Genomic DNA, 24,284 nt, shown 5'->3' with positions numbered 1-24,284 from the left:
AACTAGACATACCCAATTCCAGCAACCGTTCCTTATATGGTTTAGCCTCCAGTCCCCCTAATCATCCTTGCTGCTCTTCTCTGCACGCTTTCCAGAGTCTCAACATCTTTTTTATATTGCGGCAACCAAAACTGGATGCAAGAATCCAAGTATTGGCCTTACTAAAGCACATCTAAGTGAGTGTCAGGCACAAGAAATCAGGAGTTTCAAATGAATATATAGGCTTATTTTACGCTGAGACTCTCTACAACAGGGGTGTCAAACTGCCGGCCCGCAGGCTGGACGCGTCACTGGGAAACCACGCCTACCCCATTGCTGGCAATGGCGAAAAAGCTCCGCAACGTCGTGTGACGTCGCGAGTTTGACATGTCTGCTCTACAAGAATCTGAACTACTAACGGTCAAAGCAAATTAGATCAGAATCAATGGAATCCAAGCTGGGCTGGATTTAGATCTCCTGTGGGCACAAAAGGCCTCCAGACTAATGACGCGTTTGACCCCTCCCTCAGGCTGGCAGGGGGGCAGGAGCTGGGGCAAGGAAGGGAGCTCACTCCATCACCTGGCGCTTGGGTCTTGAACCCAGGCTGTCAGCTTTCTAGCTGACAAGCTCAGCATCTTTAACCATATACAGCCACGTGTTAAAATGGCATAACCTTATTTCTGGAAGGAACAATGAAATAGGTCTGATAAACTTTAATGCTGCATTAAGCCAACAAACACCAGAACCAGACTCAATCCAATCTGGCAGATGAAACAATGTCAGAGGGGAAAAAAAAGTTTTGAGATGCTTTGTTGAATTTTGAACAATTGTGTCTAAATGCTCCCATTTTTCCTTAAAAAAAGGGGGATAAAGCTAATTGTTAAGTATCAATCTTACTAAATGGAATTATTTTACACTTCTCTCTCTACCCTCTAACCCCCCTTATCCATTGTCTGGAAAGCTGAAAAAACTGTAAATTTTGCGAGCAAATTAGATGTGAGAGTCTTTCCGTCCGTCTCTTATATTCATCCTGGGTGTATTACTGACTAAGGCTTTAAAGACTTTAACGGCACGGGATTGTTTCAAAGGACAAAGAGAGCAGATGTTAATAATCCAGCTAAAAAGGTAAGAGAAGTCAGACCAGCAACTTAAGATGTGGCATGTTCTGAAGCAGAAGAACGTTGCCAAAATGTCCGTTTACAGAGAGCTAATGTTTACATAGAGGAAATAACCTGGGCACCAGCTATAAAACAGAGCATCTGAACAGGAAGAAATGGGGATCTCATTCATAACATTAACCACTTTATTAAAACAACGCGCCAAATTCACTTTATGGGAACAAAACATTCTCTAGATGAACGGTAATGTGTCTAGAGCAGCGGATCCCAACCTTTTCTATACCCTACACTCAGTGGTGGGATTCAAATATGTGAACAACCGGTTCTCTTGTGTCGGTGCCGCTTCCAGAAGTCCGTTGTGGGCCTGGGCAACAAAAAAATTAGCTACCGGTTCTGCCGAACTGGTGCGAACTGGCTGAATACCACCGCTGCCCGCACGCCTAGAATGTTTCTTTCTTGCACCCCTTACCAAAGTTCGAAATAACGGCAACGAATTATGCATACACACTACAGTTTTGAAACTTCTAAACCCAAGTTTTCGCACCCTCTGGAATATCGTCTCGCGCCCCCAGGGAGTGAGAAACCCTGGTCTAGAGTCTAAAAGGTAGCAAAAGGAGGTGAGAAGTAGACAGCAGAAAGGGCTGTAACAATTCAAAATATAACTGGACTTTCTTGGGGTTTGGTTTTGTGTTGTTTTTTTTTGCCTTGAAAACGTTTCACTTCTCATCCAAGAAGTTAGAACTGAAGAAGCTGCTTGGATGAGAGGCGAAATGTTTTCGAGGCAAAAAACCCAGGGAAGTCCAGTTGCGTTTTGGAAAAAGCACCTTTGGGACAACCATGACCTGGATAATGGAGAATCTCCATGGACAATTCAAAATATACACTTGGGAGTCACATTTCCAAATGCTGTGTCGTAATTACAAATGAACTATTCTCCGCAACTGGCACGAGAAGGACTTTATGCAGAATGTCTCCTACTCTGCTTGTTTTCCTACAACACTACTCTGTTGACCTATGGAAGTCGCCTCGACTGGAAAAGAGTTCCAAAGTTTACAGGCAAGCTATTAACAAGCTTCGCTCAGGAGCTTACGCAAACTTGATAAGGGACCTCCTTGACGACCTTCAAGACAGATCTAAGCAGAGAGACAAGCTTGGTGAAGGTGGCCATTCAGACAACTCGGTCTCAATTTGTCAACTGCTTTATAGGCTAAGCCTGACACCGAGCATTCAGGCTGTGTTCAGACTGTGCTCAGCATCCAAAAGTTGCAGTTTCAGAGTTTTAGGGACAGTCCCAAATTAAAATTGCAATTGCAATTTTAATGAATTCCGGCATCGCCATTCCAGCCAGCTTTGGCTGACATACAAGCCAGCATTCATTAAAATAAACACTTCTAACCGCTGAAACCCCCAGGAGAAATCCCAAGATGTAAATTGCCTCTCCAGGGAAATGCTGTGCTACCAGGGACTTGCGTGCAGGACCATCCAGATCAGCTGGCTTTGCAACCTATTAAATTGCCCTCTCATCCATTTCAAATTTAAGCTCAAGAACATCGGACACACCTTGGAATTCTCCGGTGGAATATAGAGGTAGAGCTATAAGTCAACACCACATCAGTTGGAGAAAAGATTGAGTTAATCAGTGACTTCTGCTAGCAGCTTCACAAATGTTCAAGAGCACTGGAGACGGAACTTTGCAGCACATCTCAAAGGCTATAAAGCGGAACAGAATCACATAATGCTTTATTCTAAAATTAACCATTCGAGAAGGACTGAATCCACAGTACTGTGCCTTCTACACTGGCCTGAGAAGTAAGCATTTACTAACGTATCTTGAAACTTATCTCCTGTAACCCAAATTAATTGAGTCTGTTAAGTCCACGGTAACTGCTAATTGCACAATTCAAATGTAATGAAGTCAGGCACTATTTATTCGCGCTATTTGAGATCAATACACCTCTGGAAATCCAAAAGACTGTTTAAAAAAGGTAGCAGGATTTCCAGGGAAGAAATGGCGAGCAGGAGCAGAGACTACGGTTGCAGCCAAATGAAGAGCTGGCGATTGGAACAGCAAATGGGCTGATTATAACGGACCGAAGGTGCAGATGGATTTCAAATCAGATTTTGAAATTAATTAATTAGAATCCTCCCCGTGGGAAAATGCTATTGTTTGGAATTCTTAAAAAGTGATAGGATGAAACTTTGAAGGTTGGTCACTAGAGGGAACCAAAGGGAATCAAAGATTACAATTAAAGCAGAAAAAGAGTTAAATTTGAGTTACTAATAGAAAATGGAGCAGTATACTTTAATTCGGACATATTGACCGATATTTATAAACAATGGACTCAAAAGTTAATTCCAAGAATGTCTGCCATTATGGGGAGACTTTGTTTAAAAGATGTTATGGGAGAGGAATAAGCTTTACCAGACAAAAGTGAGACTGATCTGAAAATGGATTTTAAAATAACAGGCTATAAGAATGATATGGAAAAAGATGTTGCACTGGACATACAAGTAAAAGTGACTGTTGATCATTAAAAGGGGAATACAAATAACAAAACACAAGAGCGACCCGGTTAACTTTCATATACTAGACTTGCAAAAGAGACTTATAAAAGTTTTGAACATTATTTTTTTTGAGAAAAGATTAAAAAAAATGAAAAGAAACCAAAGTTCAGGACATTATGTTTATTTATTTATTTATTATTATTTATTAATTTTATTTGTATACCGCCCTTCTCCCGAAGGGTGAACAGGGCTCTTTAAGAGATTAAAGATCAAGATGTTAAAAGGAAAGGTGACAAAGTTGTTTTATTTGATCAAGGTTAAAACAGGTGGGTTGCTAAACTCCGGTAATCCTTGATTTTGCTGACTAGGTTTTAAGAATCTGTTTATAAATAAAGAGATGAAATATGGGAAGACAAAAAAAGACGGTAGATTACTAAAATTCTCTACTTATTGTAAAGGGGAGAAGTAATTTCTTTGTATATTTTTGTTTCTGTTTACTAATGTTCTTTTCTATTTTTCTTCATTTTCTATTTTTGCTATTCTTTTAATTTTTCTTAGTTTGCATTAGTATTTATCTTTTGAATGGTAACATTTAACAAAATTACTTTATATGATAAAGAGATAGCAGCACTTCTCGGCCTACGAGTGAGGCTGCTGAGAACAGTATCAGTCACACTGACTACCATTAAGTATTATAATTTCTACATTCATACAAGATAAGCAGTTTATCTCAATAAACCTATAATGTAGACTTCAAAGACCATCCTGAACAGATAGGGCATGAGGGTGATAGGATCTCAAACTAGATCTTTCAAGGTAATTCACTGGACCCCTTCTTAGCTACATCTGTCTTCATTTGATGTCCTTCTGCGGCAACCGGGGCTTATGTAATGCATAAAAAGCTTTAGCTCCAGCTTTTCAATTTTATTGGCCATTTCCCAGTTCAAACAATTCGGTATGTCCTAATTTCCTACCTGCTGTCCTACATTTGAGAGGGCTGGTTGAAAGAGGGTGACGTTTTCATCAGGAACCAAACTCTGCAACGCAAACCGTGTTGAATAATAGGAGACGTTCCCCCTTATTTCTTTCTTTCCCAGAAGACTCTGTAACACGGAAAACAAAAAATATACTTGCTGGGCTGATTAATTTCTTGCTCCATTCTCAAGAAAAATACGACGAGCAGAGCATGCAGAAGAGATCCATTATTTCGCCGTGAGTGAATCAAAAATAAAGGTGGTGGGGCACAGAGGCCCAGGCAAGTCTCCCAAGTGATCAGCTGCAAATGAAGTTATATCTTTCTCTTCTTTTTTCATTGAATTTTACCATGCCCTTCCTCCACGGAGCCCGGCAACATCTCCCTTCTACATTTTAAAGTTTCGACAACCCAGGGCGATGGACGAGATTGAGACAGAGTGTTGGATCCAAATTCCTCCAGGGTTTAAGCAGCGATTTGGACTTAAGACGCCAATCTCATTAGAATCACATTTCCTTCTGGGATGACAGCCACAATTGCCGTCAGAAAAAGGGACTGTTCAATCAGGGTCACTACACGTGGCCAAGCTCCTTTCCAATAAATAACACAAGGTGGCCAGGTTTTGTAGTGTGTGAAAACCAGCAGTAACATAAACGACGGGCCACACAGCTAGGCGTGAGCATCAGTGAAACCAAACAAGGTCAACAACCTCATGTTCCTATCAGAAGAAAGGAGATGGTTCCACGTGGATTACTCTAATAGTATCGGGAAATGTAAATTAAATCTATGGATTATCTACCGGGGATCCAGAAACCGGGGGATCTCCTGTATTTTGGAATTTCAGCCATTTCCTTTGAGAATGGATGCCAAGGTCACGCAAGAACCTCAACTTTTCCCAACAGGTAGTAAATTGCCTTTTGGGCAAATGAAGCCAGACACAAGTCCTCATACTTTATGAGTTCCCATCACTTGTGGATTCTTGTTGAGACAGCTTTGAAAGACTAGCTGCTTCCTGACAGCCAAGATAAGCAAGCCAGAGACAGATTGGTAACAGCACGAAGGGCAACAATTCTCAACTTCCGCAAAAGTACTCCAAAGGCATGAAAGTCACTGCAGAGGAAAAGAGCTCTCGTCCCTTATGGAAGGACAACTGCTACTTCAGGAAACAAAGCGAGCTGAAAAGGATGGGCACTGAAAGCCAAGGTCATTCAGAACCATCGGAGTGAAAAAGTGTATTTCATCTTTACAGTTCAAGTTAGGCAGACTATCGTGCAGGTGATGCAGAGTTGGAAGGGACATTGGAGGTCTTCTAGTCCAACCCCCTGGCCAAGTGGGAGACCCTATAGCATTCTGGACAAAAAGCTGTCCAATCTCTTCTTAAAAACCTCCAGGGATGGACCACCCACCACTTCTGAAATAAGCCATTCCACTGGTTAATTGTTCACGCTTATAGGAACTTTCGCCTTAATTCTAGGTTGCTTCTCTCTCTCTCTCTTTGTTAATCTGTCATCCGTTACTTCTCGTCTTGCCCTTAGGTGCTTTGGAGAAGAGGATGTACCTCTCCTCTATGTGGCAGCCCCTCAAATTCTGGAAATCTGCTATCATATTACTCCTTAGTCCTTCTCTTCACTGGACTGTTGTTGTTAGTTGCGAAGTCGTGTCCGACCCATCGCGACCCTATGGACAATGTTCCTCCAGGCCTTCCTGTCCTCTACCATCTTCTGGAGTCCATCTAAGCTCACGCCTCCTGCTTCAATGACTCCATCCAGCCACCTTATTCTCTGTCGTCCCCTTCTTCTATTGCCCTCAACCTTTCCCAGCATTAGGCTCTTCTCCAGTGAGTCCTTCCTTCTCATTAGGTGGCCAAAGTATTTGAGTTTTAGCTTCAGGATCTGGCCTTCTAGAGAGCAGTCAGGGTTGATCTCCTCTAGGAATGACCGGTTTGATCGCCTACTAGACACTCCTAGTTCCCACAGTCATTCATCGTATGGTTTAACCACCAATCCCCTAATCATCTTCGTTGGGCAAATGTTACTGTGGGGACATTGGAAAGAGGCTAGATTCCACTTCCACCTCTTGAAGTTCAACCACTGTTTTTACTCAAACTGCGAAGGAGATGGCAGGGACTCCTGCACACATAACACATAAACTCATGTTCCCGATCCCGTTTTACGGCCATCCACTTAAAACTCAGGCATCTCCTCCAAGCTCCTTGTGTGGGCTACCTGGACCAAGGCTCTTCTTTGCTCCCATAGCAACAGACACGTTCCCGACAGCAGCCCACACAGCATGGCCCCCAATGTTTCCTAAAGTGAAGTGCGAGGGCAAACAGGCAATAATAATTGCACACCCCAGCATAGAAGGGGAAATGGGAGACATGGGAAAGTAAAAAACAAAACAAAAACCTCATCTCATGGAAGCACGAATCTTCCAATCTAGACACTGCGGGATGCAAGGCTGTAATCTCAGTTAAATGCACAGGCGTGGAGATGCTCATTCAGGCCAGCTTTTCAGCCTTCAAAGCAGGAGTATCAGTCCCACCGGTCTTCAAACTTGGGAACTGGAAGACCTGTGGACTTCAAGTGCCAGAATTCTCCAGTCAGCATGGCTGGCTGGGGAATTCTGGCAGTTGAAGTCCAGGAATCTTAAATGCTGCCAAGTTTGGAGACTCCTGGCTTATTGCAAGCTGGCCTTGTGATGGCCTTTCCATTTTATCGATTACAATTTGTAAAAGGTAAAGGTAAAGGTTCCCCCGCACGTGCGTGCTAGTCGTTTCCGACTCTAGGGGCCAGTGCTCATCTCCGTTTCAAAGCCGAAGAGCTAGCGCTTGTCCGAGGACGTCTCCGTGGTCATGTGGCCGGTATGACTAGACGCCAAAGGCGCACAGAACACTGTTACCTTCCCACCGGAGCGGTCCCTATTTTTCTACTTGCATTTTTACGTGCTTTCGAACTGCTAGGTTGGCAGAAGCTGGGACGAGTCACAGGCGCTCACTCTGCTACGCGGCACTCGGGATTCGACCTGCCAAACTGCTGACCTTCTGTACTCCTCCTTTATTTGTGTACAATTCCAGGCGGCATACGTAATACTCCCGCATCCAATTTTTGCCCCATCTCTGAAAGATGGATTGGGAGATGAGACCAAAGTCCCCCCCCCCAAAAAACAGCTCCCCGTTTTTAGTTCGGCATGAGAGCCAGTTTGGTGTAGTAGTTAAGATGCTGGCCTGGAAACAAGGAGACATTGAGTTCTAGTCCCACCTTTAGGCACGAAAGCCAGCTGGGTGACTTGGAGCCAATCACCAGGAGATGGTGAGTTCTAATCCTACCTTAGGCAGGAAAACCACGGAAACAATCGACCGGAGACTGGGAGTTCCTAGTCCCATTTTAGGCATAAAAGCTAGCTGGATGACGTGAAGCCAATCACCAGGAGATGCGAGTTGTGGTCGCACCTTAGGCACAAAAGCCAGCTGGGTGATTTTGGGCCAATCACGCTCTCTCAGCCCAATCCACCTTGAAGGTTATTATTGTTGGGAGAACAGGAGAAGGGAGTATTATGTACATTTAATAATAATAATAATAATAATAATAATAATAATAATAATAATAAGAAGAAGAAGAAGAAGAAGAAGAAGAAGAAGAAGAAGAAGAAGAAGAAGAAGAAGAAGAATGTTGGAAGGGACCTCGGAGGTCATCTAGTCCAAGGAAACCCTATACCATTTCAGACAAATGGCTGTTCCAGTCTCTTCTTTAAAACTTCCAGTGTTTGGAGCATTCACCGCTTCTGGAGGCAGGTTGTTCACCTTGAGTTACTTATACAGTAATAACGGTGGGATAAAAATAAATAAATCTTAGCCACCATACCAAACTGGCTCTTTTTTTTGTATTTTAGAAGGATTTTTTTTTAATTCTCAGCACTTACAGGTTTTTCATTACTCCAGCCCCAACTACCTGGCTTTTCACCAGCACTGTAAACAGATATAATGAAAAATAGCCTTTTAATTTTGTTTTTTTTTATGCCACAAACTCTACGGATATTAACAGCTAAGGGCTGTTGCTGGAGAACTTATAGACTTTGGGGAGGGTCTCTCTTTTCTGGAAGTCAGCAAAACATTTACATTTAAATGGTTATCCTGGGTCTGCGTCTGAAAAATGTTGTACAGCATATAAATGCGGAGGGAATGTTTATAGCCACTGCAAATCAGCGGCAGATTCTGAAAACAAGGCAAACTTCTGAACTAGCCCTTTGCTACTTCGAGTATGGACTTGAGCCCCAGGGAACGAGTGCCTGCAGAAAAGTGGATGGAATTCCATACAAGTGAGGCAGAGAGAGAGGGATGGATGGATGGAGGTGTTGTGATTCAGGGTCAGCCTGTGGGTTTGGCAGTTGGGTCGGACGACTCAGAGGAGGAGGAGGGGGGTGTTGAAGAGCTTGCTGATGAGAGCCCTCAGCCAGGCCCCTCCCACCTGGTCACCACGGAGACCCAGCTGTGTGAGCCTGACAGCGTGGATGAAGACGACCCACAGCTGGCCCTGTTCAAGGACGCCCGACGCAGGAGGCAGTCAATCAGGAGTAAACAGAGGAAGGCAATGGGGCACCTCGGAAGGAGGCAGAGAGAAGCCATGCCCTAAACTGTATAAAAGGGGAATGCGTGGGAGGGCTGGTTTGCTGAAGGCAACCGCTTGAAAAGCTCCTGTTTCTTGGTTTGTGTCTTGTTTGTTTTTGTATCAATAAATTTGGCAGGCTTAATTCCAGCCTCTTGCCTTCTTGTAAAAGGGGTTGTCCCTGCCTTTTCTGCAGGGCCGGTAGCAGGCTGGTACAGAACAGGAGGGATATATACTGTGTTTCCCTGAAAAAAGACCCGGTCTTATTTTTTGCCTGCAAAAGAGGCATCAAGCTCTTATTTTGGAGGATGTCTTTTCCATGGTCTCACCTTGCAGGAGTGGCACCAACAGCCCTGCCCAGTGGCCCACTTTTTCTGCGCCCGCTCACTGCCGCTCGCACGCTTTGCCCCCGGACTCCATTTTGCCATCAAAATGGAGGCTGGGGAGGGGGCGCCACAGGAGCCAATCCGGAGCTCGGTTCTCGGTTGCAGAGTGGTTTCCTCTGATGGCGAAATGGAGGCCAGGGGTGATGCACGCGCGGATTGCAGAAAAAGTGGGCCAGTGAGGGAGGCAGGCGTTGGTGCAGGAGGGGCCTGGCTGCAACAGTAAGCGGGTGCAGAGTTGCACGGAATAGCTCCGTTCCCCCACCCTCACCCCAGCTTGATTTTTAGGTGTGCGCCTCATCCCAAAACTAGAGCTTATTTTTGAGGTAGGGCTTATATTAGGCTCAAGCTAGGGCTTATTTTCGGGGAAACCCGGTAGATACAGGTAGTCCTCAACGTACGCCAACTGAGCCGAAAATTTAGGTTGTGAAGTGAGACATTTGTTAAGTGAGGTTTGCCCCATTTTATGATCGTTCCTGCGGTGGATAAGTTAGTGACACGGTCGTCAAGTGAATCTGGCTTCCCCCCTCTGACTTTGCTTGTCAGAAGGTCGCGAAAGGGGATCACGCGACCCTGGGGACACGGCAACGGTCGTAAACACGAACCAGTTGCCATGCCTCTGAATTCTGATCACGCGATCATGGGGATGCTGCAAAATTCGCCACTTTGAAAACTGGTCCCGAGTCGCGTTTTTCAGTGCCGTGACTAAATGGACTGCTGCAAGTCGAGGGCTGCCTGTCTTTGCAAGGCTGTCTTAGATCCTGATCTGGACCAAGTGATTCTCAACCTTGGCAGGTTTAAGATGGGTGGGCTTCAGCTCCCTGGCTGGCTGAGGAATCCTGGGAGATGAAGTCCACGTAGCTTGCCAAGATTGAGAAGCACCAATTCTAGCCTGTACCCATAGAATCCAAAGTGTGTCTGTGTGTGTGTGGGGGGGGGAATTCAAGTGGGGATAAAGTAATGCAGTTTAAAGAAATGTGGCTAATTTTATTTTATTTAAAAGCAATCCTACGCAGGGGAAAAGAATAGGATGAGAGACCCGCGCGTGGTCAGACAATCTTACCTTAGAAGCAATTGCTGCGAGGTGTTACAAGTGTCTATATCAGGGCTCTTCAAACTTGGTCCTTTTATGACTTGTGGACTTCATCTCCCAAAATTCCTCAGCCAGGCATGCTGGCTGAGGAATTCTGGGAGTTGAAGTCCACAAGTCATAAAAGGGCCAAGTTTGAAGACCGCTGCTTGTGGATTTCAACTCCCAGAACTCCTCAGCCAGACACGCTGGCAGAGGAATTCTGGGAGTTGAAATCCACAAGTCATAAAAGGGCCACGTTTGAAGACCCCTGGTCTATATGTATATCTGCTTGCAGAAACTGAGTCGTACAAAGTGTCAAAATGAACGAGGAAACAACTCTCCCTCAAAATCTCTTTAGGTCAGTCTGCGGTTTCTAAAACTTACCGCAATCGTGGGCTACTAAATAAACATTTGGGAAATGTGGTCTGCTTGATGAAGGGAGAAATATCTTCCTATACAAGTTGACCACAACTGGAATCAGAATTTCTATTGCTAAGCAAAGCAGGTGCCCATTTTTTTTGTCCCCCATGGTCCTTAATTGAATCCCAGCAGTTAATAGAATCACAGGGTTGTTAAAGCGAATCTGGCTTTCCCCATTGACTTTGCTGGTTGGGGATCTGCTGAGAAGGTTGCAAATGGCGATCACAGGAGGCTGGGATGCTGCAACCCTCCTTAATATATAAAAGTCTGCGGAATTTTGGCCGTGGGAATACTTTAATGGCCATCAGTGTGAGGACCAGTCATAAGTCACTTTTTTTCAGAGCCGTTGTTAACTTCAAATAGTCACTAAATGAATGGTTGTTAATTGAGGACTACCTGTGCTTTCATCTTTGAGAGCGTGGCCTAAGACAATATAGTGTGGGAAGTCAGCCCCCCCCCAGAGAAGGAAATATTAAAAGGGCAGAATATTATATTTCCTCAAAGGATCTTAAAGAGGCAGAAAAGCATGCCCAGTTTTTTCTTAATAGCCCCAAGTCTCCCTCCCCCAAGCAGAAACCAGCTCTGTAGAAATGCCGATGTAATAATCCATTCAGGAAGGTTGGAGGTGCCCAGCTAGAAGATTAACAAGACAAAGAGACCTAAAACCTACACACCCCACCCAAACTCTAAGACAGGACATAATACAGATGCCAAAGGGCACACCCAGACTCAGGTCAGAATACATGACACAAGAAATACAAAGCCTCAAACAGGAACAGGAAACAACTCCACGCAAAAGGCTCCAGAGGGTATAAAAACCCACTCCCTACATGTGCTCGCTCTCTTTTCTTCCAGAGCCATCTTTCTGTCTGGCTCTCCTCTTCAACAAACTGCAACCTTCTTCCTAAAGCAGTCGCCATGTTGTTTATTCCCGGCTCGGACTGAACCACGATGAAGACTTTTCCTTCAACAATATCTTTTGTCCCAAACATAGAGATGAAGGCATGAAGATGGCTGCAATCCTGATCTTCCTTCTTCTGCATTGACCCAAACTGCATTTAGTCTGCTGTGTGTCTCTTTGTCACCCCACACAATCTGCAACAGATAATCCATTCAGGAAAGTTGGAGCCCTCCAGCTAGAAGCTTAGGAACACAAAGACATCTAAAATCTACATACCCCACCCAAATTCTAAGACAGGACATAATAAGATTAAGCCACAGATGCCAAAGGGGCACACTCAGACTCAGGTCAAAATACATGACACAGGAAATACAAAGCCTCAAATAGGAACAGGAAACAACTCCAAGCAAAAGGCTCCAGAGGGTATAAAAACCCACTCCCTACATGTGCTCGCTCTCTTTTCTTCCAGAGCCATCTTTCTGTCTGGCTCTCCTCTTCAACAAACTGCAACCTTCTTCCTAAAGCAGTCGCCATGTTGTTTACTCCCGGCTTGGACTGAACCACGATGAAGACTTTTCCTTCAACAATAGGAAATGCCATACATGTAGTCCTCAACTTATGACCGCCACGGAGCCCAACATTTATGTGGTTAAGTGAAACATCTGTTAAGTGAGTTTGACGACCTTCCTGGCCGCGGTGATTTAAGGGAATCACTGCAGTTGATAAGTTAGTAACCCGTTGTTAAGTGATTCTGGCTTCCCCACTAACTTTGCTCGTCAGACCTTGGGACACAGCAACGGTCATAAGTATGAAGCAGTTGCCAAGCATCTGAAATTTTGATCAGATGATCATGGGGATGCTGCAATGGTTGTGGCTGTGAAAAACGGCCGTCAGTCAGATATTTTCAATGCTGTTGTGCCTTTGAACAGTGCCTAAACGAACTGTTGTAAGTCGAGAACTACCTGTACTTCAAAACATTGCATCTCCTATAACGGTTCCAATAGGCTTTAATTCATTTCCAAGGCGCTGAAGACGGAAATTAAAAAGTGGGCCTTGATAGAAGCATCTGTTGTTAAATTCTGCACGCTTCGGCATCAACTTGCTGTTCTGATATGGTGCATAATAACCATTGCAACACCCTGCACTCTTCCTAAATTGGCTGAAAGCGCTACTCAGAGGGAAGCAGTAAAAATTTTAAAGAGTCACATGCAGCTATAATGAATCCACCCACCACCAAAGTAGAACTTGCTAGCCTCCAGCCAGGAGTAATTATTTCCAGCTTGCAAGGAACAACATCCCTTTTGCAGAAACACCTCTCTCTCTCATCTTTACAACAAACAGCCCATTTTTCTCTACTTATGACTCAGCAGCCCAACCTCTCTTAAATGTCTAACTCTGCTATCTATTTGAGCAGCACTGCCCTTCCTTTTGCAAGTGGTATTTATGCACGCGCTAGCGAGAAAGGGGCCTTAAACAAGAGCCCAAAGTTAGAACGCGTCAGCTTAAGTTACCCCCTTATTGCTTTGGGGAAAAAAAGGATGGGAAGATATGGAGGGCTTTCCAATGCTCAACTGAAATGAATACTTAGCTGTTGCAACCTGTTGCAGAGATTAGCCAGTTATGTCACTTGGGAGTATTTTCTAAAGATTTACTTTTTTTTTTTTAATTCCATTTATATCCCGCCCTTCTCTGAAGACTCAGGGCGGCTGAACAAGCTTAGCAGTAGCCTTCATTCTATGTATATGCCTGCTTATTAGGGCTTTCACACACACCCCCAAGCGGCATTATTACAAAGTCAGCTTATTGCCCCCAACAATCTGGGTCCTCATTGTACCTACCTCGGAAGGATGGAAGGCTGAGTCAACCTTGAGCCTGGTGGGACTCGAACCTGCACTAATTGCAGGCAGCTGGTGTTACTTAAGGAGGCATTAGCCCACTGCTCCACCAAGGCTCTTTTCCTGTGAAAACCTGGTTTTATGGGTGGGTGGCTTGTTTGTTTTTTTTCAACAGAGAAGAGAAAAGTAAAGTTTAGTCTCTCTTGGGGAAAGATAACCTAAAAAGATAACTTATTCAACTGGAATGGCGGGCTTCCGTGGAAAATCCAGAGTTCAGTTGGAATGGATTTTAGCTTAACTAGAAGGCTGCTGCTTTGGGGGCACAGGAGCATTCGTAGGAAATGTGCTGTCCAAAAGAAGCTGGTGTACTGTACAGGTTGTCCTCAGCTTAGGGCCACAACTGAGCCCCAAATTTCTGTTGCTAAGTGAGACAACTGTTTTGTGAGTTTTGCCCCATTTTTAATGACTTTTCTGGCACAGTTGTTAAGCGAATCACTGCAACTGCTGCATTAGTAACAAGGTTGCTAAGTGAATCTGGTTTCCCCCATTGACTTTGCTTGTCAGAAGGTCGGAAAAGGAGATCACATGACCTCGGGACATTTATGTAGCTGTCATAAATGTGACTCAGTTGCCAAGCGTCTGAATTTTGATCACCTGACTGTGAGGATGCTGCAATGGTCATAACTATGAGAAGCAGTCAGAGGCCACTTCTTTCAGTGCCATTGTAACTTTGAACGCTCACTAAATGAACTATTGTAAGTTGAGGACTACCTGCATATTATCTCTCTCTCTCTCTGTATCTCTCTATCAATCTCTCTGTCTGTCTGTCTGTCTGTCTCTGTATCTATCTATCTCTGTATGTTTGTATATCTCTGTCTGTATCTCTCTCTATCTCATTATCTATATCTATCTCTATCTCTCTATCTGTCTGTCTGTCTCTGTCTGTCTGTCTCTCTGTATTTGTTTGTATCTCTCTATCTTTATCAATCTCTCTATCTATCTGTTTGTATCTCTGTCTGTATCTCTCTATCTCTATCTAATTATCTTTCTCTCTCTCTCTCTGTCTATCTATCTATCTATCTATCTATCTATCTATCTATCTATCTATCTATCATCTATCTATCTATCTATCTATCTATCATCTATCTATCTATCTATCATCTATCTATCTATCTATCTATCTATCTATCTATCTATCTATCTATCTATCTATCTCTGTCTCTTTCTGTCTGTCTGTCTGTCTGTCTGTCTGTCTGTCTCTCTCTCTCTCTCTCTCTCTCTCTCTCTCTCTCTCATAAAAGTAAACAGTGCCTTGGGCTAGAAGAAGCAATCTTTGCTGAATTCCCACATGACACAAACCTACATTGCATTTGCGTGGTTCTGGCATGGGATGCGGTGTGAATCCAGTGATGAATGATGGGTTTATTTATACATTCAACTGTTAGCTTTAGCGGCCGCAAAACCAAACTACTCTATTTCCATGAAATGCTTCAGAGGCACTTGGGAAGAAATTTGAGCAAACTAATTTGAAAGCACCATTTATTAGGTTTCTCATTTCAAAACTCAACCATGAATATCCACCCCTGCCTCCCATGTACACCCTACCCTGGCAGAAATAGAATAACCTCATAACTCAGTATCAAGTCAGCTACCGGTGCTAACTGGCGCGTGCTGAACAGATATAGTAATGGGGGGGGGATCATTGGAAGGATTGCTACGAGCCAGTAAAATCTAAAACCTCCCAAACCTGTGAAGGCTGCAGCGTTCTTTTCTCTATCAAATTAAAGCAGCTTCTCAATCCCACTTGGTACGGTCACCGGATTTAAAACTAATGTTGCCCCTAAGCTAGACATCAACTTGCCTGTCCTTCTAATTACATCAATATACATGCCTTATCTTTGCTGTCAAAGCATGGTGTGTGTGTGTGTGTGTGTGTGTGTGTGTGTGTGTGTGTGTTTAAGAGCAGCAGTCTTACATCAAACACAGAAGTGGGGGACTGAATCCCTCTGACAATCTGGATCCATTTCCCCCTTCCTCTGCTCACCTTGCATTTTGTAATACAATAATTAGAAGGACTGGGCGCTCTATTTTTTTTTCCCCTGACCCAGCCTTTGTACATTTTTACTCATTTCCTTTAGCCAAATCTCCGGTGAACTGGAAGACAGAGAAATGAAGCCTTCTGCTTCTTAAAACCGGGCGTCAAAATTAAATGAGGGATAGAACCATGTACAACTGCTGTGGGTGAAATAACCAGCTTTACTGCCAGGCTATAGCCATCAAATAGGTTCTCTCTAACCCACATAGCCTCTAAACTAAGCTGCAGACATCAGCGTAATACCGAAGAGGCTTGGATTTTCATTAGCAGAATTATGTAAGAACAGGCAAGTAGGCCACTATTACCAAACTGCGCCACAAGCCGGTCTGGTTGGCTCCCAGAAATATTTTACTGTTTCTATAACATTACCTGGAGGAAATCTGATTCTTAAAACGAGTAACTGAATGTACAAACAATATAAATAGCAATTAAAGGGAAAGATCATGTCTGCATGTGACACAAAAGACTAAAAGAAAAAAAAATCAGGGTGTAGATTCACCCAGTAGCAGCCCAGAAACCTACCCGATTCTGGCTAGCATGTTGGATGAACCCAAACCAAGGTCCAGCCACGTTGAAGCATTTCCATGCAACCCAAGTCTTTTCTATGTAAGGATTTGGTTAACAGAGGAACTACTTCAGAATAGAAAATATACACTATGGCGAATGTAGACTTTATAAGTCATATCAAAACCCAATTTAATGTATCACGTTGCATGGAAATGATCTTTGACAGCAAGGCTTCTCCGGATTTACACAAATGACATGGATGCCTATTATCCAAAATAAATAAAGGGAAGAGGAAGCCAACTGGAGCAACTAAAGCTGTTTTTATAAAGCATTTTTGAAAGCATGTCCATGTAAAGCCTCACTTATTTGCTCTGGGCAAGGACTCCGCTTTCAAACAAGGAAGTGCGGGATGAAAACTCTTTTCATTGTTCAACTGGGCGTTCTCCTAAGTTAGTGCGCGTAGTTGACTGACTCAGATATTAGTCTTAAGCTAGTAGTTATTTCTCATGAGGATATAAAATATTTTCTTGCCAGTTTCAGATCTGCAGCTTCTATATTTGGATACCGATACACAAAGACCTGGAGGACAAGAACAATAAAGGGACAGTGAATCGCTTCTGAGAATTTATACCTGTATTACCCAACCTGCACAGCCTGTGCCTGCCATCAAACCATTGGCCCCAAAGCGTGGAGAAATGAGCTACATCTTTGACTAAAGACAAAGGGCAGAGGAATTAAAAAACAACAACCCACACAGAAAGCCAAAATAAAACCCACTAACTTTAGTCCTTTAAAAAAAAAGATATAACCATTTCATACTCGACAAGCCTTACACCGTAATATACTGGAAAAGCCAACCACGCTCAAAGGTCAGATTTGAAATTCCCCAGAGATTTAAGTAGTGGGCCAAGAACAGCCTCCTGCAGCATTTCAATGTGATCTATCAGATTCAGGATCTCTTCTTGCCCCACTCCCAATACTGTACGGTTACTGACTTGTACAGTATGAACAATGCACTGACACACACAGGAGCTGTCTAGCTTCTTTCGATTTAGGACAAGAGAAACAGGTTTAACCCAAGATTAACGCCGTGTATTATTCTGGTCTTATTCGTCGCGTGGAGAACAAGGTGGCAATGAGATGGGCTGCCCCAATGCCACAGAACCAAGAGGATAACCTCAAAAATACATGGCGAAGAGGGAAAGACTCTAAACCAGGGGTCCTCAACCTTTTCTTCACCATGGACCCCCTTTAAATACCTTTCGTGGCCACGAAATCTTTAATGACCTCCGTTCATTCCGCCGGGGCCTGAAGACCTGGCTCTTCGAGCTCTCTGGCCCAGGCTGAGGATTAATCTTATTTTAACTGGGGTTTTATTTATGCAGGGACAAATATTTTTTTTAAAAAAATTTGTTTTTAACTTTTGTATCTTGGTTTTTAATTACCCTGTAAACCGCCCTGAGTCCTTCAGGAAAGGGCGGTATATAAATGTAATAAAATAAAATAAATAAATAAAATAAACTCAAGATTTAAATCGTAACATTTCTTCAAGTCTTTGTTGGACCCCCTGTGACACTGCAATCCCCCCAGGGGCTTGTGCACAGGTCACATGGGAAGACGCTGAAGGACTCACCCAAACCCGAAAATTTTGGGAGAAATGTTGCTGCCCAATATGCTACATAGCATGGAATTATCTAATGCTAAAAAAACCCCAAATATTCATATTTCTAACCAGTCCTTTCTTTACAGTGTAAAGGGCAAGTTCACAACCGTTTATGTTTGATGCCTTCTGGCCTGCACAACTGTCGTATTGTGTGAGTTTGGCTCAATGAAGGAACCTCCATTCGCCAATAGCAACTCAGGAGCCCCGATGGGTGACCACGAACGAGAAGACAAGCTCCTTCTGTTAGCTAGCCGACGTCTCTATCATCCTGGCTCAAAGACCTTTGGGGAATGAATGAGCTACTTTTCTAACACGCAAAGTCAACCTGTGAGTCACTAATATTCCACCCTAAAATATTTATCTTTGATTTAGTTGAGACTATTCTGTAACAGCTCTCAGCGCTGAAACACCTTCACTTGCTCAAGCTAAATGCAAAGATTAAAGGTAAAGGTAAAGGTTCCCCTGTACATGCATGCTAGTCGTTTCCAACTCTAGGGGCCGGTGCTCATCTCCGTTTCAAAGCCGAGGAGCCGGTGCTTGTCCGGGGACGCCTCCGTGGTCATGTGGCCGGCATGACTAGACGCCAAAGGCGCACAGAACGCTGTTACCTTCCCACCGTCACGGTCCCTATTTTTCTACTTGCATTTTTTACGTGCTTTCGAACTGCTAGGTTGGCAGAAGCTGGGACGAGTAACAGGTGCTCACTCTGTTACGCGGCACTCGGGATTCGACCTGCCAAACTGCCGACCTTCTGATCGAAAAGCTCAGCGTCCTAACCCACTGAGCCACCACAAACGCAAAGATTACAGAATCGCAATTTTTATAACGAAGGACCAACTTTATAGCTTTTTCTCAAGTGGGTCAATCATATCTAGGTTTCAGATACCACTTAAAAGAAAGCCGTCACATAGCTCAATACTGGCCTAGATCTCAGAAATACATATACTGCCTCCTTCAAAAGAGGGAGGCTGTCTTGCATGACAAATTTAGCGACCAGAAAAAGGGAAGGGGAATTCCCCTTGATCGGTTTTAAGTAGCCCCTCCTAGTTGGGCAGCAGAATTGGCATAGCTACAGTTCGAAAGTTATAAGCTTCCCTCTGCAAAAACTTCAACTTTCATAGATCCAAAACCAGCCACATTGTAATAATATCTTTACAAAAATCAACTAAAGTATCACCATGTATCAGTTAAAAGCAAATTTCTCTATTCACCAAAGCTGAAATTTAGAGGAGGAGTCACCCTATAGAACCAACAAACCATTGTTTTGTTTTGTTTTGTTTTGGTAAAAGCAATACAGTGTAACTTGCCACTACTGCAAAACCAAGAAAAATATCTGAAAATAGCACGCAGTATTTCAACAGCCAGCAGAGAACAGTTTTTGTTCACTGGTGATGTGTATTACTGTGAAATTTGAACAGGTCTTTTTTTTTCCTACTGGTTGGAAGCTTGCTATAAAATAACCATAAAACTCTTGACAAATCTTTTGCAGTGCCCAATTTTCAGACATCTGATGACATTCTGTAGGAAAACAAAGTGAGAGCATCTGTAATTATAAATACTTATCGGCAAAGCTGCTAGAAGTCTACTATTCGTATTGATAGCTTGTGAGTTACAGGCTATTATAAATCAGCACACTATTGTGTAGATAAGACTAAAGCTTCAGTGCAATTCCACTACCCTAACAACAACAGAACAGAGGCATCTTCATTAAGTGCAGATTCCAAATTATTTCCCATAAAATTAAAAGAATTCAGCAGAAAAACTCAAGTAGGGAATGCAATTTCCCTTGTTCTGCCAGAGCCTTGTGGCAGGTGAACACCACGATAATTTAATGCCCATGTCTTGTCTTGAAATCCAGATATGTGCAACTTTTCCCTGTCTCAAAACCGGATTTATGCCCAGGTCATTCCTGTTTGGGAATGAAGGGACGAGGTTTAGCTTTGCAGTGGCATAGTTAATAGTATTCATTAAAGACTAGTAGTGCAAGGAAGCACCAAAGCAGTGATGGGTGTGCAAGTCTGAGTGTGGCTCCTAAATTAAAAAGGGAGGCGGTGGCTCAGTGGGTTAGGACGCTGAGCTTGTCGATCAGAAGATCGCCAGTTTGGCGGGTCAAATCCCGAGTAAGCAGAGTGAGCGCCTGTTACTCGTCCCAGCTTCTGCCAACCTAGCAGTTCGAAAGCACGTAAAAATGCAACTATTAGTGATATACAAAAATTTAATTCTGAAAAGAATGCCTTCCCCTCTCTGGCTCTTTAGCAACTCATCACCTAATCCCGAAAAATATACACAGGAATGTCAGCTTAAATAAAATCAACAGGAAGAAATGCCACTCATTTCTATTTACGTGAACACATCCACAATTTTGTTTGGAAATCTATCCTGTCTTGTCCAATTAGCCGGCAGCTGCTCTTTGGACAGTCACAATAAAGGGAGTTCTCCAAGAGACTGCTAACTCCAATCTAACCTGATGTCCTGCATGCATTTCTCACAATACCAAACCAACCTATCCATAGTCTGCAAACTAGGACTGATAATCACAATTTAATACACTTCAATTTCCACAGACGACTAGAAAGGCAGAGAAGCATAGCTTGCAGGGTGTACCCCAAAAAGCATATGACAAACGCAGCATAGCCCAAATTCACATGGGGCACTCAGTTCATAGAATATGGAATCACAGGGCTGGAAAGGGACCTTGGAGATCATCTAGTCCAATCCCTTGCTCAAGGCAGGAGTCTTATACCAGTCAAACGGTTGTCTGATCTATTTTTGAGAACCTCCAGTTATGGAGCACCCACAACTTCAGGATTAATTGTTCCACTGATTAATTGTTCAGGAATTTTCTCCATATTCTAGGTTGGCTTTCTCTTTAACAAGCTTTCACCCATTACTTCTTGTCCTGCCTTCCTTTGGAAATTAAAACAATCCCCCTCTGTGACAGTCCTTCAAGTACTGGAAGACAGTTAGCATGTCCCCACCTCCACCACCACCCGCCAAACCTTTTGTTTTTCAGGCTAATTCCCTCAACCATTCATCATACAATTTAGTCTCCAGGCCCATTATCGTGACCTCCTGCAGGACGGCAGGGGAGGCAGAAAGCTAATGGGGACAAGGTTGTGTAAGGTTGTGTAAAGGAACAGGTTCAAGAACTACTAGACCAAGCCCCCCGTAAGATTACAACTCATTCTTCCCCCAGCTGAGTAACCTTCCACAATTCCATAGCCTAGTAGTCATGGCTTGCTTTCTCCTATTAAAAAGAATAATTCTGAAACTGCATCCTTCCAAAATAATGATACCTACATGATGGCAATTTTTACCCACGGTAAGGTTTTCTAACTCCCTCTACATCCATTTAAAAAAATAGGTGCTTAAAACTGTTTAAATTCACTGGACTTTTCTTCCTAAACTGCCACCAGTGTTATGCTTTTTAGTTTTCCGTGCAAATACGGTTCTTCTTTTTTGTTGACATTTTAACTGCTGTTTGTATATTATGTTTTATAGTTCATCTTGTTTTAACAGTTTTATGACCGTTTCATTTCTCATTTATAAGCTACCACAAATTTCAGGGTTTAAGTTTTTTTTATCACTGGAGAGGCAAAATATGAACATTCAGATGCTACATGGAGGAGGAGGCAGCATTAGCAAGCAGGACCCCCATACGTACGTTTTGTTTCTTCACCGGAGAGAGAAGAATAGAGCAGCAAGCATGGGTTGGAGCAGTATTTCTCAACCCTGGCTGCTTGAAGATGGGTGGACTTTTAATTCCCAGAATTCCCCAGTCAGCATGCTGGAATTCTGGGAGTTAAAGAGTCCACCCATGCTGGCTGGGGAATGTTGGGAGTTGAAATCCACTCATGCTGACTGGCAAATTCTGGGAATTAAAAGTCCACACATTTTCAGATTGTCAAGGTTGGGAAATACTGAGTTAGAAAGAAAGAGCCAAGACATTTAAGCAGCTTCAGCAAGGGGGAACAATCACTTATTCATTTATATATATATGTATGTATGTATGTATGTGTGTGTGTGTGTGTATATATATATACCATATATATATATATATATATATATATATATATATATATATATATATATATATATGTGTGTGTGTGTGTGTGTGTGTGTGTGTGTGTATGTGTGTGTGTGTGTATATATGTGTGTGTGTGTGTGTGTGTGTGCATGTATATATATGTATATACACATATATATATGTATATACAGATATACATATACATATAAATAAATAGATATAGTCCATTCAAACATTATATATGCCACCTTTTCTCCAGCATGCAAAGCAGCTTCTACAGGGATCACCTTTCCATTCATCCCAGCATCAATCCAGGAAGTAGATTGCACCAAGAGAAAGGGACCAGTTCTAAGACACCCCAAGATTTCCTAGCACCCCTGTTCTCCCTACCCCACCCCCTGCGCAGCGCCACCCTTCCCCTCCGTCCCAGGCACTCACCATTGACCCCCAACCCTGCATTTTGGATCCTGCTGGCTGGGGACTCTGGGCGCCGTAGTCCAACCTCCTACCGCTGGAGGACACCACGCTGGGTGGCCCACCGAGGCACCCCCAAGAAACCCCTCGCAGCTCCCCTACAAGAGCTCCCTGGCCCAGCCCCCCCCTCTCTTTTACCCCAAACTGATCCCCCTACCCAGCATTCTCCCCACTCTGCCTTCTGGGGCAAGGCATTTGTCCCCCCCCCCCACACACACCCACACCATGACGCCCCTCGCCAATGACGGGGTGGGTGGGTGGCTTTGAGTGATGGGAGTTGCAGTCCAACCCAAGTTGAGGAAGGGGCGCCGGGTGGGCCAGGCGCCTCCTGGGGAGCTGCAGGAGGGGGAGGGGAGGAGGGGGGGCAGTGTCCTCCAGACCTTCACAAACGCCCCCCCCTCCGGTTATCCCAGAGGAGGAGCCCCCTCCCCTTCCTCCTCCTCCTGCACTCACAGCCCCCCCACCCCGGCCAGGAAGGCACGAGCGCTCCCCTCTGGCGCCCCCCCCCGCCCCCCACCAACGTTCTATCTCCTCCCCCCCGGCTGCCTCGCGCGCTCTCTCATTGGCCCTCTCTCCCTGCTGCCTCCCCCTCCCCCCTCCCGAGGGTCGCGCGCTCCACTGACCGTTGCTGAGGGACGCGGCGGCGGTGGCGGCCGTTGGCGGCGCGTCTCCCGTCCTCTCTCGGTCTCTTTCTCCCGGGCCGGACGGCTGGGTAACTTGGACCCGCCAGCCTCCCTCCCTCCCTCCGCCCAGCCCGGCCGCCTCCCCCCCTGGGCAGCCCGTGGTGCTCCGGCTCGGCTGGCTCTCGCTGCTTCTTCTTCTTCTGCTTCTTTTTCTTCTTCTTCTTTTTCTTCTTCTGCTTCTCTTTTAACCTCCCCCTCCACCCCTCCCCCTCCCTCCCTCCCTCCTTCCTTCCTTCTTTCCCTCCCTCCTTCCCGCCCGCCGCCTTCCTCCGGAGAGTCCAGAAAGCCGGCCCGCTACGCCCTTTGCGTAACGTAGCGGCGCCCCCCGCAAACCCGCCCGCCCGCCCTGCGGAAACTGCGCCCGCGCTTTCGTGAATGGCGAGGTGAGACTACAAGCCCCAGAGGGCCTAGCGAGGCGGTGGTGGGAGGAGGAGGAGAGAGCAGGGCGGATGTGGCGCTCTCGGGCCGGAGGAGCTCGGCGGGAATTGTGGTCCGCGGAGGAGGAGGAGGAGGAGGAGAGGGGTGGGCGTCTCCACCGCTTGGGGGACGGGGCGAGGGGCCAAAGCGGAGGAAGAGGACGGGTCCGGGGCGGAGGAGAGAGGATACACGGTGGCGGTCTCTGCTTCCGAGAAGGGAGGAGGAGGAGGAGGAGGAGGAGGAGGGAGCGGAGGGAGACTACAACTCCCAGGGTCCTTCGCGCGCCTCCCCAAGCCGAGCAGCTGTGCGGCGACTCACCTGAGTCTCGGCGGGGGGGCGGGGCGGCAGCCCGGGCGCTTCTGCGGTCTTTTAGCAGCGGCGATCGAGAGGCAGTAAGCGCCCCCCCCGCCCCAAATCTCGGCGAAGAGCAGCCCCCAAAGCGAGAGGAGAATAGGACGAGGGGGGGCGCAAATACCCCCCCTCCCTCCCCCTCCCAGAAAAGGAAGATTCAACCCGTTGCACTGATGATGGTACCGAGTTTGGGTAATGCAACGTCTGCAAGAAAACGAGCACGCTCAGAGAGCCCCAAGGATGCCACAGTCCACTTCCTCCTCCTCTTCCTCGCAAACCT

The 24,284-nt window shown here is 45.0% G+C and overlaps 1 protein-coding gene across 6 annotated transcripts in view; it reads right to left on the bottom strand.

Annotated features, from left to right (window-relative positions):
• Positions 1-23,553, bottom strand: part of CAPN15 (calpain 15) — a 108,171-nt gene extending 84,618 nt beyond the window's left edge. For 3 of the 6 annotated variants that reach the window (XM_083372749.1, XM_083372752.1, XM_083372753.1), the window contains exons 1-2: positions 23,177-23,553; positions 4,577-4,705 (exon numbers count right to left, since the gene is read on the bottom strand). The gene's annotated coding sequence lies outside the window, so the exon portion shown is untranslated. The remainder of the gene's footprint in view (positions 1-4,576; positions 4,706-23,176) is intronic. The other 3 variants (XM_083372748.1, XM_083372751.1, XM_083372750.1) reach the window with 1 other exon arrangement.
• Between the last annotated feature and the right edge of the window lie 731 nt (positions 23,554-24,284).

Source organism: Vipera ursinii, assembly GCF_947247035.1.
Source record: "Vipera ursinii genome assembly, chromosome: 13".
Lineage (NCBI taxonomy): Eukaryota > Metazoa > Chordata > Lepidosauria > Squamata > Viperidae > Vipera > Vipera ursinii.
The sequence above is the reverse complement of the archived record's forward strand: the minus strand, read 5'-3'. Positions and strand labels throughout refer to the sequence as shown.